This window comes from Amblyomma maculatum, chromosome 4 (genome assembly GCF_055883805.1).
Source record: "Amblyomma maculatum isolate TAMU_Amacu chromosome 4, ASM5588380v1, whole genome shotgun sequence".
In the NCBI taxonomy this organism is placed as follows: Eukaryota; Metazoa; Arthropoda; class Arachnida; order Ixodida; family Ixodidae; genus Amblyomma; species Amblyomma maculatum.
The window spans coordinates 73,204,683-73,222,217 of NC_139347.1; the positions used below are offsets into that span (position 1 = coordinate 73,204,683).

The 17,535-nt window shown below is 46.6% G+C and overlaps 1 pseudogene; it reads right to left on the bottom strand.

The window, feature by feature from the left end:
* Positions 1-281: 281 nt before the first annotated feature.
* Positions 282-7,100, bottom strand: LOC146191397 (protein brain tumor-like; annotated as a pseudogene).
* Between the last annotated feature and the right edge of the window lie 10,435 nt (positions 7,101-17,535).

Genomic DNA, 17,535 nt, shown 5'->3' on the forward strand with positions numbered 1-17,535 from the left:
GAGTTTCGAAAGAAAAGTCACTTGCTAAGTATTTTAATGTCGCTTTATGAACAATAACGAGTTTATGTGAGAACACTGTATTTTTTAATTATAACAATCCCAATAATAAAATGCTATCAATCTCTTCCCATGTCACATATCCAGCAAACTGATTAAAAATAAAGAGCAAGAGATCAGTAAAAAATATGAGACGATAGTGACAAAATGAAACGAGGACGGTTGATGGGAAAACGAGAGCCTGGCAAACATGGCAAAAAACATGAATGGCCCCCTTTTTTCTATCAGAGGGCCCCGGGGTCAGGTGCAGCTGAAGTCGCGGACAGCCACCCGTAGCGGTAGACATACAGGCGGTAGTCTTTGCTGGCCAGCACCACAGAGCCATCATCCATTAGGGCCACGTCGAAATACTGGGCGTGCTTCACTTGAATTCCACTGCATTCGCCGACTGTCCATCCCGGGTGAACACAGTCACTTTGAAGTTGTTGTGGTTATCTGCAACCAAGATCTCGCGCTTTAGTTCATGTAGACCCCATTTGGGTAGTTCGTCAGGCCCTCGCCACCAATCTTCCTCAGGAACAGCCATTAGCAATTGAACAGCTCGAATGATTGCGCCCGGTTGACCGTGATTATGACCTGTCGGTTATTCAGCAATACGCCGTTGGGGAACCCTAGGTTATTGGAGCAGAAAAACTTCTTCAATATGTTGGTGCTCTGGTCGAAGATAATGACCCACATCACCTTGCACTCGTCGACCACCAAGCAGCCCTTGCGCTCCCCGGCTACGCCACTAAGGGGCTGCAGAATCACACCACCGAATTTGCGCGCGAACTCCAAGTAGTGATTGTAAAGCTGGATCTGGTGTATTGGCGAAAACTCACTCAAATGTCGCCAGACTGGCACACCACAGCTACTCGGTTGGGGTACAATAGCTGTCCGTCAGACCGTCACTCTTGTCACACTCGCCACACTGAAACTCAATCCACACCTCCTTGTCAAAGATGTGGATGCGGTAGTTGTTATCTTGGACCACAATCTCAATCTGGGAATTCACTGCCACATTAAAATGCTCTGTGAACTGTCCATTCATGAACCCCAACTCTCCAAATTTGCAGTGGTAAATCATTTTTTGGCGCTTGATCTCAGACTTGAGAGGGTACAACATTACGCCAGTGCCAGCTAGGTACTTGAACGTGAGTTCAGGGAGAGCATTCGGCAGTTGAGGCTCCGGAAAGTCCTGAGGAGCACAAAAATCCAAGCCATTGCGGAAGATGTCAGTACCTCTTCTCGACCACTTTTCATAAGGGCTGGCATCTGCAGGGCTGGTTAGGAGAGGAACTAGGCTGTTTGCAGAGCTGAAGCACTTCGACAGGAGGTTCGACTGATAAGGGAACATTAACGGTGGCAGAGGCTGGTGGCCATTTTGCTTCAGTGAGGGCCCGCGGTCAGCGGGACCCTGAACGACACTATTAAGACAAGCGATTGATGGTGGCCGTGAAGCACCTTCAGAAACTCCGCCTTGGTTGATGTAACCAAACGTGTTGCGCCCTCCCACACGGACAACTTGATAGAACTCCTGGTCCATCCCATAGAGCCCAGGCTCAGCCCAAAATGGGAGGAATCCCTGGAACTTGTTCTCTATGAGAAGCTTTAAGACCAAGGGCCCGGTGCTCGTAGAAAAGTGGGTCAACTTTTCCACAAATTCACACACCTGGTGGATCCTTTCGATTGTACCTGGAACCTGAAAAATTAAAAAAAGCGTTCAGTACCATCAAGAATATGCGTGTCCTAAGACCTAGCGTCCCCTGGCTACCTATAAGAATACCGCCTTCATGAGGACATGAGGACATGAAGGAGTACGGTTTCATAAATGTATCATCTGTTATCAATGTTTTATGCACTGAAAAATCAGAAGTGCTTACTTTTCCATGTCACCCTTTTCGGTGTCATCTTCCCAAGCCATTAATAAATGCTAAAATTTCCGAAACCTCACTAGCTGTAGTTTATCATTTGGACTCTCCCTATACAGTGTGGGGCATTCGGGAGTAGTTGTCATTTGGAACTGCAACATGCAATCGACTGTTTCTTGGTGAACCAAACTGCCTAAAAAGAAACAAATAAGTTTTTCCCAAGTTAGCCATTTTTGAAATAAAGAACATTACGCAAAGTGATACGCGAAAACTATACATTTTGCATACAAATCGAGAACGTTTATTACTATTCGATTCGTGAGTGTGACAGTACGCTAGATTTATTTCCACTAATTTCAACTATTATGAATTGTAAGGAATGCATTATGCTAAGAAATAAGGTTTATTACTCACATATTTACTCAATTCTAAGCAGCCCCTTCTCTCGCGATCGCGACACCAAGTGTGAAGGGGGTGCTTAGATTCGAAAAAGATCACAGTATCACCTCTTTTTCTTTTTCTGGCATTTTTCAAATCATGAAATATATGCGTACATTGAATGTAGCCTAATTAAAATGCATTCAAAATGCACGCTTTAATTTTAGACAACGTATTGAGCCCTGCAAAGAAAGCTGGCGATCGCATGTTGACGACCGCATCGTTTGTAGCACAAAGCTAGAGGAAATAGATTGTGTTTTTTTTTTTTCTTTTAGTGCGTAGCACTACTAGCCGCAATCACGGATTTCGCCGGGTTCTATCCGAAGCCGCTCACTCTCTCTCTCTCTCTCTTCGTGAATTTGAAGCGGAGAAAGGGAAGATGGCTACGCGCACGTCTCAGCATTGAGGAGGTGGAGCCGCCGCGGAGCTGTAGTAGAAGCTTCTCTCTTTCTCTGTCCATCCATCTCTCCGTGAACTTGAGAGGAGGAAGGGAAAGTGGCGACGCCTACATCCCGCGATCTAACACTGAGGGGGCGGAAGCGACAGCATGATGCACCCAGTTAGAGAGTAAGACAGTGAGAGAGGGGCGTGTCAGTTGCGGACGTGGCGGCCGTCTCAGGGCAGCGTTATAGTGCCTAGAATATACTTTAGGCACTATAGCAGCGTTGCACAAGCGTGTGTGCGTTTGCTTCGCGTCGCAATGGACGAAGCCGGTCCATCTGGCATTGCGGCGCAGGTTCGCCGGGCTCGACGTGCTGAAGCACAACGATGTTCGGGCCTTAGGTTTGTGTGTTGTGTGTTTTGGAAGCGCAACCACCGGCGCTGTTTGTCTTTGCGACTGCTGGTCACCTCTTGCATGAGCTGAGGGAAGATTTTGGAAAGAGTGTAAATCGCTGAAGTGTATGCATGAAAGGTATGGATAAGCGGTGCTACGCACCTACTTCGTATTTGATTAACTATTCAAATCGGCCACATTTTTTTTTCTTTGAAGCCGTGCATCTGGGTGCGGCACCAAACACTCTTGCTCCTCGGAGGCTATAACACCACGTGCATCCCTTCCTATGCTCCCAGCCGACTCTAACACCCGTTTCGAAACGCACCTAGGAAGTCTCTTCAACCAGTCACGAGAGCGTGTTAAACGTATTGCTTTGCCCGCATTGTCTGTTAGCGGTGATGCAGACATGTTTGAAACAGAGTATAAATAGACGTTGTCTACCTGCCAAATCCTGTAAGAAAATTGGGAAGTTAATTTTAGTGTGGCACTTTGTGTGACGTTAAGCTGTTTCTCACATCAGCACTTGCTGTTCAACGTATGAAAACAAGGATGCGACGAATATAGTTGCGCCATTTGCTTTTTTAGACTGAAACCATTTCTTTTTTTTTTTCAGAGAAGCGCCTTTCTTCATTAGGCCACAAAGAAGCATAATCATCGCCGAAAAAAAAAAAAAGACAAAAGATATGTTGCAGTCAAGGACTGTCCTGTATGAGAGATGGGGCTAGTCGAAAGCCCTTGAAGCGCCATGTATGATTAACGAACACACTGAAAAAAAAAAAAAAACAGTAAGAATGACTAGTTTACTACGAAGCGAAATGTCCTACTTGAAAGCGTGATGTAGGACGTCTGCAAGTTTTCTGCGTGCTTATGCTATAACCGGAAATCAAAAAACTTTGAAATCCGTTTCACATCACCTTCAGCATTGTCGACCCTTCCACGCTGCTAGCAAGCACATATACCGGTGCGGCCATTTGGGTTTAGAACGTTTACTGATGATGACCACGTAGTACCTGTATTTTGAAAAAAAGACGAAAGATAATTTGGAGGGTTCTGATTTGCTGCAGAGCAGTTCAAATGGGCATCCCGTTTTACTAAAAGCTTTTGACTCTTTTGGCTTCATAGACTCAAATATGAATCCTACCACTTTGATCTCCTCACACAACACGAACTAGTTTGGAGTTCACATCAACGAGCAGCAAATTTCCGCACTCTATCCTGTGCAATACTTTCTGAAACTATGCATATGCTGATAAATTACTAGATACCAATCAATAATTCCTATCAGGGAGGATAGACGGCAATCAAGGGTAGCCTTTTCCACCTTCACATTATTTTCATATTATAATTAGCACGCTAGACGGCCCAAAGGAGAAGACACAAAAGAATCTTCTCTTCTCCTTTGTGCTGTCAAGTGAACTCTTAATACTGAAGTCCGAAACCAACTCGCCTAAGGCCTGTATTGTGGAATCACTTACTTCATTCTGTCAGTGGCCTCTCCTATTTTTGCTTGAGCAACGCTATGAATCCTTAATTTCAGAATGTTAGCAATAAGCACTCCAATACTCTGAAATCATTTCTAGTATAATCGGCAATTTTGTGGCGTCACCCCCGTAACACTTGTCTGTGTTTTTGTCTGAAGGTGGCTTGACACACTTGTTATTAGCAAAGGAACTCAATGGTCAAATGCGTGCTCATTTCCACAGCAGAAACATAGGAAGAAGTAGTTCCATTATTTGTTGCCAGACAAGTCTCCTAACGGCTCGAGGTATACCCCATGGTGACTGCTTCACTCACTGCTCTCATTTCCTCCAACACCGGCAATTGAAAAGGCTGAGAGAATGAAGGCGCTTTGTCAAGAGCACAGAACACTTATCCTGCAATTAATTATTTTCAATCGCTTGTGGCTTAATTCAAATTTACTTGCAAACATTTATTACGCTGTAAGCTTTTCTATCTTACGAAAACTTGGTATGTGTTGAGCCAAGTGTGAGATGCATTATATATTTCTTCTACTGATGTGCTGCTGTTCTTTCAACTATGGCGAGCGACCCCTATAGCGTGTACACGCAACTCACCTGCATGCCGCTGATCTGCTGTCCTCATGGTAGCTTAACCGGATTGCATCGGAATCACATTTACTGTAGGCAATATTAACGGCGCACTTTGTGGTAAAAAACTACATTCTGTTAATTTGGTTACAGAACATCGAGGCAGCCGGTTTGGAGCAGTTGGGGAGCAGGATGGAGCAGGAGAAGCAATTTGGAGCAGAATGAAGCAAATGGAGCTGAATTTCCGTTCCTAACGGTATTAGGGTGGCTTAGCAATGGTATTTGCGGCGCGGTCATCACACCTCATATTGTAACCATCTTAACGGTATCTAAAGCTACTGAATTTTCACGCCAAAATATGAGCCGTGATGACAAATTCCATGAAAATAGCGGTGACGAAGATGGCTCCCCAAGCTGGCTTTAACGGAGTGGTGAGAAGTAGCTTGTAATGCGTTGAGAGCTCAATATTTTTAATTAACTGGTTATTTTCTCTGTGCAGTTCAAAACTACTCAAGACTTTTTCCACCAATCCCCAAGTCGCCTCTTACTTGCTTCAACTGTTTCATAATTTAACTTCATGATTAAGCACGCCATGACTGCCCCGATACCCAAGCGCTTCCCGAATTCCTGCGTCGGCCGGTATTGTGTACAGGCGAGTGCAGTAAAGCCTTTCGGTATGTCTTACATTCCATACGTTCGTTTCCATGTTTTATGCAGCAGCAGCAAATCTCACCCCACCACTTTTGCTGGAAGCATATTTCGTCCTCGAGCACCCAACCTTATCATTGAAAATTAAACCACTGCCATTGGAATTGTCACAAAATGCTTCCTTCTGAAATTTAATCTTAGCCGCACTTTAAAGCTCCACCGTCTCCTTGTCCAGCGTTCTCTTTTGCCATTGGGTAGGATTTCCTGAGGGTCACACGTTTTGTTTCAAGGTGGTCCTTCTATTGTTTTCTTTCCTGCGACATTTGTATATATTTGCAAGTCATCGAAGCTTCCTCCCACTTCGTATCAATACTGCACCGGTGTAAGCACATCAATATCTCTGCCGCCCAGCGCTTCTCATTTATTTGCCTAAACCGTTCTTCATACTGCACCTTACTTTTCGTCTGCCGTACTTCGAATGCAAGGAGGTTATGCCCTCATTGTTCGAATCTTGACCATATCCTTTTAACTACCTCATTAGTAGTGGCTCCATGTGCACCCAAAGCCAGTTTACCGACTGTCCTCTCGTTCCGTCCGAGTTGAAACGACTCTCTGCCGGCGCATGGTACACTACCGAGTTCTAATACAGATCATCATCAGCTGGACTATACTAAACTGCAGGGCGAAGGCCTCTCCCTTATTTCTCCAATTAACCCGGTCCTTTGCTAGCTGAATCCACTTGACCCCTGCGAACTTCTTAACATCATCCACCCACCTAACTTTCTGCCGGCCCCTCTTACGCTTTTCTTCCCTTGGAATCCAATTTGTTACCAAGCAACCATAGGTTATCCCCTCTTCGCAGTACATGCCCATTTCTTCTTGATTTCCACTAGGATGTCATTAACTCGAGTTATTACTCTGACCCACTCTCACGCTTCCTATCTCAACGTTACATCGACCATAGCCGTGTGCGTTCAATAGCCGTCTGCGTTGTCAATTTAAGTAAAACCCTTTAGCCTCTACGCTTCAGCCCCATAGGCGAGTAGGCAGATACACTTGAGTGATACCGGTAAACTGCAAGTCATAACCTGTGAAAACTTGTCAAATGCGTTCTATCCCAATCTTAGTCTCCTACTTATTTCCCTTTGATGGTTAAGAAGACATGTCGCCTACCACTTCGAGTGCTTCGCTACCTATTGTAAACTGCTGTTCCCTCCCAGGGCTGTTGAGCATTGTGACAAGTGTGATGGTGACGTGGTCTACTGCTGCCGATGGTGGCGCCATATCGGATAAAAAACAAAGAGCGCGGGACCGGATTGGGAGTGGGCGTCCAGTCTTGGAACTGGGACTCGTGCTGCAATAAAGCCGTTCTTTTTTTTCCTTAGAATTTCTCGGTAGTAACTGCAGGTGCGGCACGCGTCAACGCCCTGGCAGCATAGGGATGCCGAAGTTAGAGCCGTTCACGGGTGAGGGAGGCCAGGATAGGGAGGAGTACGTCGAAAGAAGAACGAACAGCATTTCATTGCTAATAAAGTGCCTCAAGACAGGAAAAGAGCAGTGTTCCTGACTCTGAGCGGATGCTGCCAGCTTATGTAGTACACGCTCCTGCGAAGGTTGCTCGCTCCCACAAGGTGATCGAAAACCGAACTCAGCAGATGCCTCGAGCTTTTGACCGAGCGCTACTTGCCTCTGCCATCAGTCATCGTCCAAAGGTACCATTTCTATTGCCGAGCGCAAAAGCCTGGGGAATCCGTAAAGGATTTCGTAGCGGCGCTGCGTCAGTTGCCGACGGCTGCGATTTCAGCGGGGAGTTTTACAACTTGCGCGACCGGCTGGTTCACGGCATCTACAACGATGCGATGCGCAGAAGGTTGTTAGAAGAGTCCGCCTTGACACTGAGGAAAGCCGTGACGAGAGTGACAAGCATGGAAGCAACGGCATGGCGGAAGTAGCAACGGCGCGAGGAGAAGAGATAACGGGCAGGGCAATGCGACACAGCGATGAACCGCGTGACTGAAGGGGCGGAGGAGCGGCCGCGGTGAGAGTCCGTTGCGGCGGGCCGCATCGTAAAGAAGACTGCGATGTGCAGGTTTGTGCTGTTTTAAGTGTGGACAACGGGGCCACATTGATCGCATGTACAGAAGCAAAGAGAACCTGCCGGTAGCAACAAGAGCAAAACGCAAGAAGATAGGGTGCACATAAAGACTCTGATGCCGGATGCGCGGGGAACCTGTGGACACTAACCGAGAGGTGCGAGGGGGAACGTCAGGGAATTACAGATGGAACTGACGAAAAAAATGTATTACGCCCATATTTGTGGTGTTGCAAGTGAAAGGAAAAATTAAGTTGGACACAGGGGCGGTGTTTACGGTCATGGAGGAAGGCGAGTTTAGAGGGCGATTCAGGGCAGTCAGGCTCAGCCCATCCAAGGTCAAGCTTCGTGGATACTTTGGGCAATTAAATTTCTCCTGTTGTTGGCAAGACCAAGGTCACGGCCAGTTTCGGGAACAGGACGGCGAAGTTGCCGTTGTTCATAATGAAAGGGGTCGGAAGAGCACTTCTGGAATGGGGCCAATTAGTCCGGCATGCCCCTGGAGCAGCTCGCTAATGCACACCAAGTGAGCAGCAGGGACGGTGTGGTTGAGAAGTTTCAGGCAGTGTTTACTGAAGGTCTCGGAAAAATGGAGGAACGGCGAACATTCATGTGCCAGGAGGTGTGAAACCCCTATTCTGTAGAGCACGGTTCGTACCTCTCGTTTTATTAGATTTGGTCGCACAGGGTCGAATTGATGAGGTTGCAGCGTGACGGAATAATCACTCCGGTGCTCAAAAATGAGTGGGCCGCTCCAATAGTGCCAGTGTTGAAGAGTGGTGGTCGTGTGAGACTTTATGATTTTTAAGCTCTCCATTAACAAATTTGCTTACACAGAGGTGTACCCGGTACCAAGGAATACGTGATATGGGCCCAGTTGATGGGGGAAAATTCGTGGTTCTTTAAACTCGATTTACGTGATTCATACTAACAGTTGGAAATGGAACTGACACGAATGCAGTATGTCACAATCAACGCACATCTCGGCCTATTCCAGTGCAATCGGTTACCGTTCAGGGTAGCTTCCGATCCAGTCATTTTTCAAAGGGCCATGGAATCACTATTGCAACGTTGCAAGAGGATGGTCGTCTATTTTGATGATACCTTGGTCACCGGGCAACAGAGCTCGAGCGCTGTGAGAACTACGCCAGATACAAAATGCGAGTTTGATTGTCAAGCTGAGCAATTTTTTTTTTTTTAACCCAGTGTCGAATAGTTGGGCCACATCCTCGATGCCGAGGGGGCTAAGGCCGTCAAAAAAAAAAAAAGTGGAAGCGATGCTTGATGCGCCGGAACCATCGAATGTGAAGGAACTGCAAAGTTTTATTGGGCTCCTTAATTTCTACCGCGCGTTCTGCCGCACTTCAACCTTAAATCCTTTGTATGGGCTTTTGAAGCAAGGAGCGCAATGGAACTGGGATGAGGAGCAAAAGGCAGCCTTTTTAAAGCGCAAAATCATGTTAGGGTCGTCCTCGACAGTGCTTATACGTGTATTATGATCCAAAACTACCATTGGTGATGTGACGCGTCGCCCTATGGGGTCGGAATGGTGCAAGCACACCAGTTGCCATCGGGCATCGAAAGTCCGATAGCGTTTGCCTCCAGGAGGTGAACAGCAGCCAAGAGAAATTATAGCCAGACGGTCCGATAAGGAAGCATTAGCTGTGGTTTCTGGAGTGGCAAAATTTCACCAGTTTGTGTAGGGCAGTTTGTTCAACATTTATGCGGACCATATACCACTGCTGGGGCTGCTGGGACCTGGCAAAGGAATCCTACAGATGTGTTCACCTCGCGTCTTTCGTTTAGCCTTAACACTAATGAAGTGCGACTCAGTATACAGGCTGCATTATCGGCCTGGGGAGTAGTTGGGAAATGCAGATGGGCTCAGCCGTGGCTACCATTGGCAGCACAGGCCAGAAAGGAATTGGTTTGGTTTGTGGGTTTAAGGTCCCAAAGCGATTCAGGTTATGAGAGACGCCGTAATGGAGTACTCCGGAAATTTCGACCACCTGGGGTTCTTTAACGTGCACTGACATCGGACAGCACACGGGCGCCTTGCTTTTCGCCTCGATTGAAAAGCGGCCGGCAAGGCCGGGGTTAAATCCCGCGTCTTTGGGAACAGTAGCCGAGCGCAGTAACCACTGCGCCACACCGGCGGGGGGGAGGAATTGGTGGCGGCTGAAGTCTTCATGCTGGAAAATTCCTATCCAGCCTTGTTGTCGGCCTCTGCAGTGGCAAGCGCTACCGACCGAGACCCTGTTCTTTCCATAGTGAGGGAGGCATTGTGGGCGGGGAAGAGGTTGTTAAGAGGAATGGAGTCAGTTCACAAGGAGACTGCTCGAGAGTTCGGTGCGAGATGACAGCGTGCTACAGGGAGACAGGGTATACCAGTATCGAAGTTCTGAACGTGCTACACGAAACACACTCGGGAATTGATAAGGTTAAGATGCATTTTCCAAGTGGGTCGAAGTGCTGCGTGTGCCGACTCCATCGGCTGGGGCAACAGTGTGATGCTATGCTAGCGTGCAGTGTTTGCGATACATGGGTTGCCGGACGTCATCGTCTGCGACAACGGTCCAACGTTTGTCAGCGCCGAGTATAAGGAATTTCTAACGAAGAACGGAGTCATGGCGATTACGGTCCCCCCGTACCACCAAGCCTCTAATAGCGCAAAAAATAAAAACAAAAAGCCTGCGAGCGATTTCGAAACCAAACTAACAAGAATCCTGAATCCTGTTTAATTACAGAACGTCGCCTCATATCCTCGACAACCGGACTCCGGCAGAGCTGCTAATGGGCCGCCGCCTTAAGGCTGCATTAGACCGGCTGCACCCTGGCCTCCGAGGGCGAGTGGAATTCTAGCAACTGCAGCAGAAACATCGGTGCGAGAAAGGAGCACATCGCGGGAACCTAACCTTGCCAGGTGAGTGTGTGCGCTCGGAACTTCAAGCCAGGGAACCGATGGGTGCCGGCAACTGTTGACGAGCCTACAAGTGCGTCAGCTGCGCGAGTCGTGCTTGGAGACGGAACCGTCTGGAATCGGCACTGTGACCATCTGTGTTATCGCGCACCCTTAAAAACAGCAGGCAGCAGCGCGCTCGCGACATCGCAGCAGACAGTGCCGCAAGTTCCGACACCGATAGCATTGAAGCGGGTGCAGAGCAGGCGCTCGAGAAAGGCTGCCTGGAACCGACAGAAAATGATGTCCGCCAAGCCTGCCCTTCACGAGCCGGGACGCGCACACTGGTATCTTTAAGGTCAACCCGAGAAAGGAGACCGGTGGTGCGCTGCTCTTCGTCGAGGGTAGGGGGAAGGATTGTGACGTGGGCTGTTGCACGGCCGGTCTCGAGGGAGAGCACGCGCTCTTTGTTTCGGCCTTCTTAATCGCCGCGGGAACAATGGGAACGTTTCTCCTTGAGTTACGCTCTCCGCCGCCGCAAGGGGCGCGACCTGCTCACTGTTCGATCCGCGTCTGCTTCAGCGGCGGCGGGTGGCTTTGGAACCTCCTGTATCGGCGGCAATAAAGTTTTAAATAATAGTAATAATTGCCTGGTTTCGCGCTGTCGCTCGCGAGTTTTGTGGTGAGTGCAGCCCCGAAATGAAAGAACATAGAAGGTAGATGCTGCAGCGGCACGTCGTCAACGTCACTGTCGTTCAGCAACCGTCGACAAGCATAACATACATTGCGGCATGGTAGCTACTTTTGTCCATTTTAATTCAAATTTTTCCCAAGCCTGTACAAGAATAGGAACAAACAAAAAAAAAAAAAAACTGAATGAGCAGCGATCACATCAAAGCTTCTTCAAGGCTAACATGACAACAACTAGTCTTCAAAAGCAAACTGGCAAAACCGTCTTTCAGCGCTAGATGCGAAACCATCCATGTAGTACCGAAGATTAAAACGATTTCATAAAAATGTAATGTAAATTGCAAAATGCTTGCATGATATAAAGTATTAGTATAACGGTGAAAGTAAACGTTGTAGGGTTGAGTTTTAAATGATATTACAATTCATATATTAGCCAATGTGTGGTATTATAAACATTATTTTAATTTTGCAAATAAACATTGTCTCAATGAAATTTTTACGATATTAAGCTTATTATGAAAACAATCAAGAGAGAACTTTTATTCGTCTAAATGAGTATTAAAAATGGTTTGATATTCATGACACCACTTGTGCTCGAAGTGGTAAAAAGAGGCCAATAAATGATGAAGGTGATACTTACAAATGAGTTCACCTGCTATATCGAAAGTATGCAAGAAACTTCTAAAGCGTTAAAGAAGGACACTCTCACTGAAGACACATTTCAAGCCCTAAATAGCGACCCATTGAGGCTCTCTTGGGGAAAGTAAGGTTAAGGTGCGGAAGGGAACGACATATGCTAGATGCGAGGGCCGTAACAGCTAGCGGCACACGACTACATTGTCAATACGGACGTTTCATCTGAGAGCAAAATCAGTGCACTGAAGGCGGTGATGGCATCTCATACCATATCGCATTTCCCACTGTCACATATATATTCCGGTTTACCTTACGTCGCTGGATATATCGTTTAGTTAATCAACTTCGGGTGTGACACTTGCGCTATTCTTCTTGAAACTAGCGAAAGAAGCAGCCCTATGTAGTACACTCTCCTACGAGGACAATATTCTAGTGGACTACATTATCCAAAACAAGAGCTTGTTGCCCTATTGGACAAGCTTTTTTTTACTTTCGAAAAAGCTGCCGTTCACCTACTACACACAAATTTTCTCGAAGTACTTAAGATCCTGATTCAGTCAGCAATTCAGAATTCAACTCTGAGTTGCCCGAAAGGAATTGACAACAGCTATGTTATTAGGTCCGCTTCATTGATATTTGAAATATTTCACAGAATTCTTCTTCTCAATTAATTATACCAGGAAAGTGACAGGGAAGTCCGAAAGGCCAACTCCTTATGTGCACAAGCCATGCAGGAAGATTTTGAGACTGAATTTTCTAGACGCAGGTCCGATTTTGATGAATTGATGAATATGTAGTGCAATGTGTAACTTTCAAGGACAATTTTTTTATTGTTGGCCACTCTTTTCGATTCTGCCTAAGTGTTTATGCCCGTTTCCCTGATTAAAAGTAGTCGCGAGACTACATATACATCTTCGGTCTTTCAACCGACTGATATGTTTTGAACGAAGCTAGAACAGCCCACTCCACTAGACAGGTGAAATTTTTACTATATCAGTAAATTTTTGTTCTTTACTCTGAATCTGAGACGCGCCATGAATTTTTGCCGGTGCTTCTGATCTAAACGAAAACGGTAGCGGTTGACAGAATCTCCACCCAACAGTTCACCATGCCCTCACGTCAGGTCGCGCTACACCTGCTTAAAACATTCAAAGGCACATTGCATAGCCTGGTAAATTTATTTTTGTACAAAACTTAGGGGTAAAAAATGTTGAAGTGTACCTGAAGCTTCATTCGACCGTGCATGGCCACACTGACGAAGGCATGCGCGCGCGTGAGCAGATTGTTGACTATTTTATTTCTCGTATACGATAAATGTTCGATGCCGATTACGGCCTTCGTATAAACCATAAGGGGAGAAATGTCAGGGCCTACCGGTTGCAACTGACGCAGGCGACGCTAAAAGCGAGCGCGCGTTTCCCTTGCGCGTGAACGGCTGTAGCGGAGGAGCAGCAGTGGGGCGGCGGAAACAAACCCCATTGGACAGGCGTAAAAGAAGAGAAGCGCGCTCTCCCTCGAGACCGGCCGTGGCTGTTGAATGGTGACGTGATCTGGAATAAAGCCGTTCTTGTTTTCCTTCGTTAGTCCGAAGATGTTTCGAACATTTCCTCAGTCTTCTGCATTCAGTTCAGTTTAGTCGTTCAGTCGTGTCCGACTCTTCGTGACCCTATGGACCATGTCACGCCACGCTTTCCGGTCTCTCACTATCTTCCTAACATCACATAACTTCATCTGCAGTGCCTCGAGGATGCCATCTAACCAACGCGTTCGCTGCCTACCCCTTCTCCGGCGACCCTCAACCTTTCCCAACATCAAATCTTTCTCCAGCAACTCCTCTCTTCTCATCAGATGACCAAAGTAGCTGAGCTTTAACTTTAAAATTTGACCCTCCAATGAGCAGTCAGGGTTTATGGTCGACAATATCGACTGATTTGATCTTCTGGCAGTCCAAGGAACTCTCAAGAGTCTTCGCCAGCACCACAATTCAAACGCGTCAATTCTTCGGCGGTCAGCCTTTTTCACAGCCCAACTCTCGCATCCATACATCACAACTGGAAAGACCATAGCACGAGTTACACGGATCTTGGTTGGCAGACTAATGTATCTGCTCTTTACTAGGCGGTCAAGGCTAACCATTGCTCTCTTTCCCAGAAGCAGGCGTCTCCTAATTTCATGGCTGCAGTCTCCTTCCGAGGTAATCTTGGGAGCCCAAGAACAGAAAATCTGTCACAGCTTCTACTTCTTGTCCCTTGATGCTCCAGGACCTGATAGGGCGAGCCGCCATGATCTTCGTCTTTTTAATGTTCAGTTTAAGCCCAAACTTCTCACCCTCTTCTTGTACGCGGATCAGAAGTCTCTCGAGTTCCACTTCACTTTCTGCCATTAAAGTGGTATCATCCGCATACCTAAGGTTGTTGATACGTTTTCCAGCAATCTTCACTCCAGCTGAAGACTCGTCCAGACCGGCCTTCCTCATGATGCACTCTGCATATAGGTTAAATAGGCAGGGCGACAGTATGCAGCCTTGCCTCACTCCTTTCTCGATCGGAAACCAATCAGTAAGACCATGCCCAGTTCCGACTGTGGCCTCTTGCCCTTCATACAGGTTCCTGAGGAGACAGATGAGGTGAATTGGAACTCCCATCTCTTGGAGAGCTTGCCACAATCTGCTGTGATCTACGCAGTCAAACGCTTTCGCATAATCAATAAAGCAGAAGTAGATGGGTTTCTGGAACTCTCTTGCTTTTTCCATGATCCAGCGAAGGTTAGCAATTTGGTCTCTAGTTCCTCTGCCCTGCATACTGATTTTCAAACCTACCTTTCTGCGTTTCCTGTCTAGGTCATCAATAATTCTTTGCAGTTCGTCCAGAGTTACTATAGCAAGGCAATGTCAGCGAATCGCAGATTACTGAAGTATTCTCCATCAATCCTTATCCCTAACTGCTCCCATTCAGTGCCTCTGAATATTTCCTTAAACAAGCTGTGAATAATACTCGGCAGATCGTGCCTCCTTGTCTAACGCTTTTTTTTCTGCAGAACTATGGTTGCTGTGCAGCCACTATAGATATCTTCCAGTCCTTTCACATAAGGCTCTACACCCAAATTTTGCAATGCATCCATGACTGCTGAGGTTTCTACCGAGTCGAATGCTTGTTTCGTAATCAATGAATGCTATGTATAAGGGCTGGTTATATTCCAAGCTTTTTTCCATCGCCTAGTTGATGGTATGGATATGAATACACATAATTATACCATAACTGTAAATGCCCAGAGTTATCCGGCAATGTCTCAACGCGACATACATACAGGCAAACGTGGCTTGGGCATTCTGAAAGTGACTGCATCGCGCTAGGACAGAGTTACAGCTAACTCATGGAGAAAAGAATTCTTTCCTCCCTCCATACACTCATAGACTTTCGTAGGCGGAAGAAAAGAGCACTCTGCCAATGATTTCACAGCGGAGCGAGTGCCTCAAAACGCCCAGTGGAGCCCATGCAAGCATTTGTATATTAAAGGGTCCACTTGGAGCTTTGAAAAACTTACTCGATACTTGCAATGACAATCGCTGCAGATATGTCGCATCAGAATAAGGCTCTTTTTTTCAGGCACCTTAAACCCTCCTATGCGCGCAGCAGACTGAAGTAGGGTCTCAGGGCTTGGAAAGAAAACAGCAATCATGTGCTCACCAAAACAAAAATATTTTATTGTTGACGCGTTACCCATACACTAAATCTCAACAAAAAATGGGAGTAGACATAAAAAAGTACAAACAATGTTGGTCTAATAAGTTAGTTACATCACACACGTGAGAAAGAGTCAAGGCCTGCAATAATCGTATTGAACCTTGTACCAGAAAACGAAAAAAAGATGGAGTGTCGTTATCCTGTTGCCGATTATTTCTGGAGCAATTGTTGGTGCTCTTATGGGAGATCCAGCAGACGACGATAAAGGGGGAAAGCAAAATACCAATTTCCCAAAAGTCGGCGCCTGACTTTTTTTTCATGCCTCGTTCTGCGTAGCACGAGGAAGGCACCAAGAACACTATGCGTCCATCGGCCAGCACAGGGCAGGAACTCGCAGGTGACTACGCTACAGGACACATCGAAAACCAAGCTTCTGAAACATTTCGTCTTGGAGAACTCCAGGTGAATGCGTGAACGCTCAGTGAATGATAACACCAACCGAAAGCCCAACCAGAAGCGCTAACATGTCCGGAGAAACTTTTTCAAAGGTGCCACTCTGCTTTAACAACTGACTGTGCGGGTGCGTGTAATAGGGGGGTCACGAGACCTCGCTGAAAAAACACGCCATTCAAAACGCTTACTTTGTTCACCTGCCATGGGGGCTGTTTTTTTTTTGTTTTTTTTTTTCCATTTCTACTCTCGCTAACGCAGTTTTCATATAAATTGTTTTCTTTGCAGCACCAACATAACAAAAACACACAAGGCTTAGAACCGCCATACTCGTTAAGTCGAAAAAGACCTGCAACTAGGCGCCCAATTTCGGGTTTTCATCGAAGAGCCGAGCGGACATCACTTAGGACAGCAATGTCTACTGTTCACAAGACGCGGTCAGCATCTCTGATAGAACGATTGTCGCGGTGGTGACTGGTTTTCGGACTGTACGCCGTAGAGATCTGATTCGGGCAAGTAGCGGACAGGTTTGGCAAACGCCCTCGCACTGAGCCCCAGCATTTTCTCGACATTCACAGCAACTGCATTCGCCAGGAAGATGTGCGGGGTCAGTGCGGTCGTTCTGGACGATTACCGGTCGGCCACCACTCAGAGCGTTTGCGTATAAAAAATACTAAAAGACGTCCTCAACGTTTACTCTAGAAAACACGCTAGACACCATTCGTACAGTTGAAAGCAGCTGATCAGCTGTACACAACACGCAAGTTTTTTTTTTCCTCAGTGAAGAAAAAAAGAAAGGTGAACACTGTACTATTCTTCCCCCTGCTGGAGAGCAACAAATGTTGGTGACTGCAGTCCCAGGAAGGTCCCCCGTGCCACAAAGTGGCTTGAGTGTGCAGGGTCTGCTAAACCAGACACATTAATACACAGAAATAAAACAAAACTAAAAGGAGGAGGAAACTTGGAACACAACTTGGCTTTAAAACCACTGGGAAGGAGGCACAGATCACACAAACACTTCACTAGAAACGCACAAAGATGACGAAAAATTGACACCAGTAGAAAAACAGCTTAACGACAATATGGAGTCATGTTGGCCTGCAGCCCATTAACAAAGAACTCAAAATCACTGCCACTGCAGCTTCAAAATGATGAGGAACAAATAAATAACAGCTCTGAACAAGTCTTTGAGCACATCTGCTGAAAACAGAGAAAGGATGCAGAGACAAACGAGAGAGGGTGACGAACAGGGGAGAAAAAACATGAAAC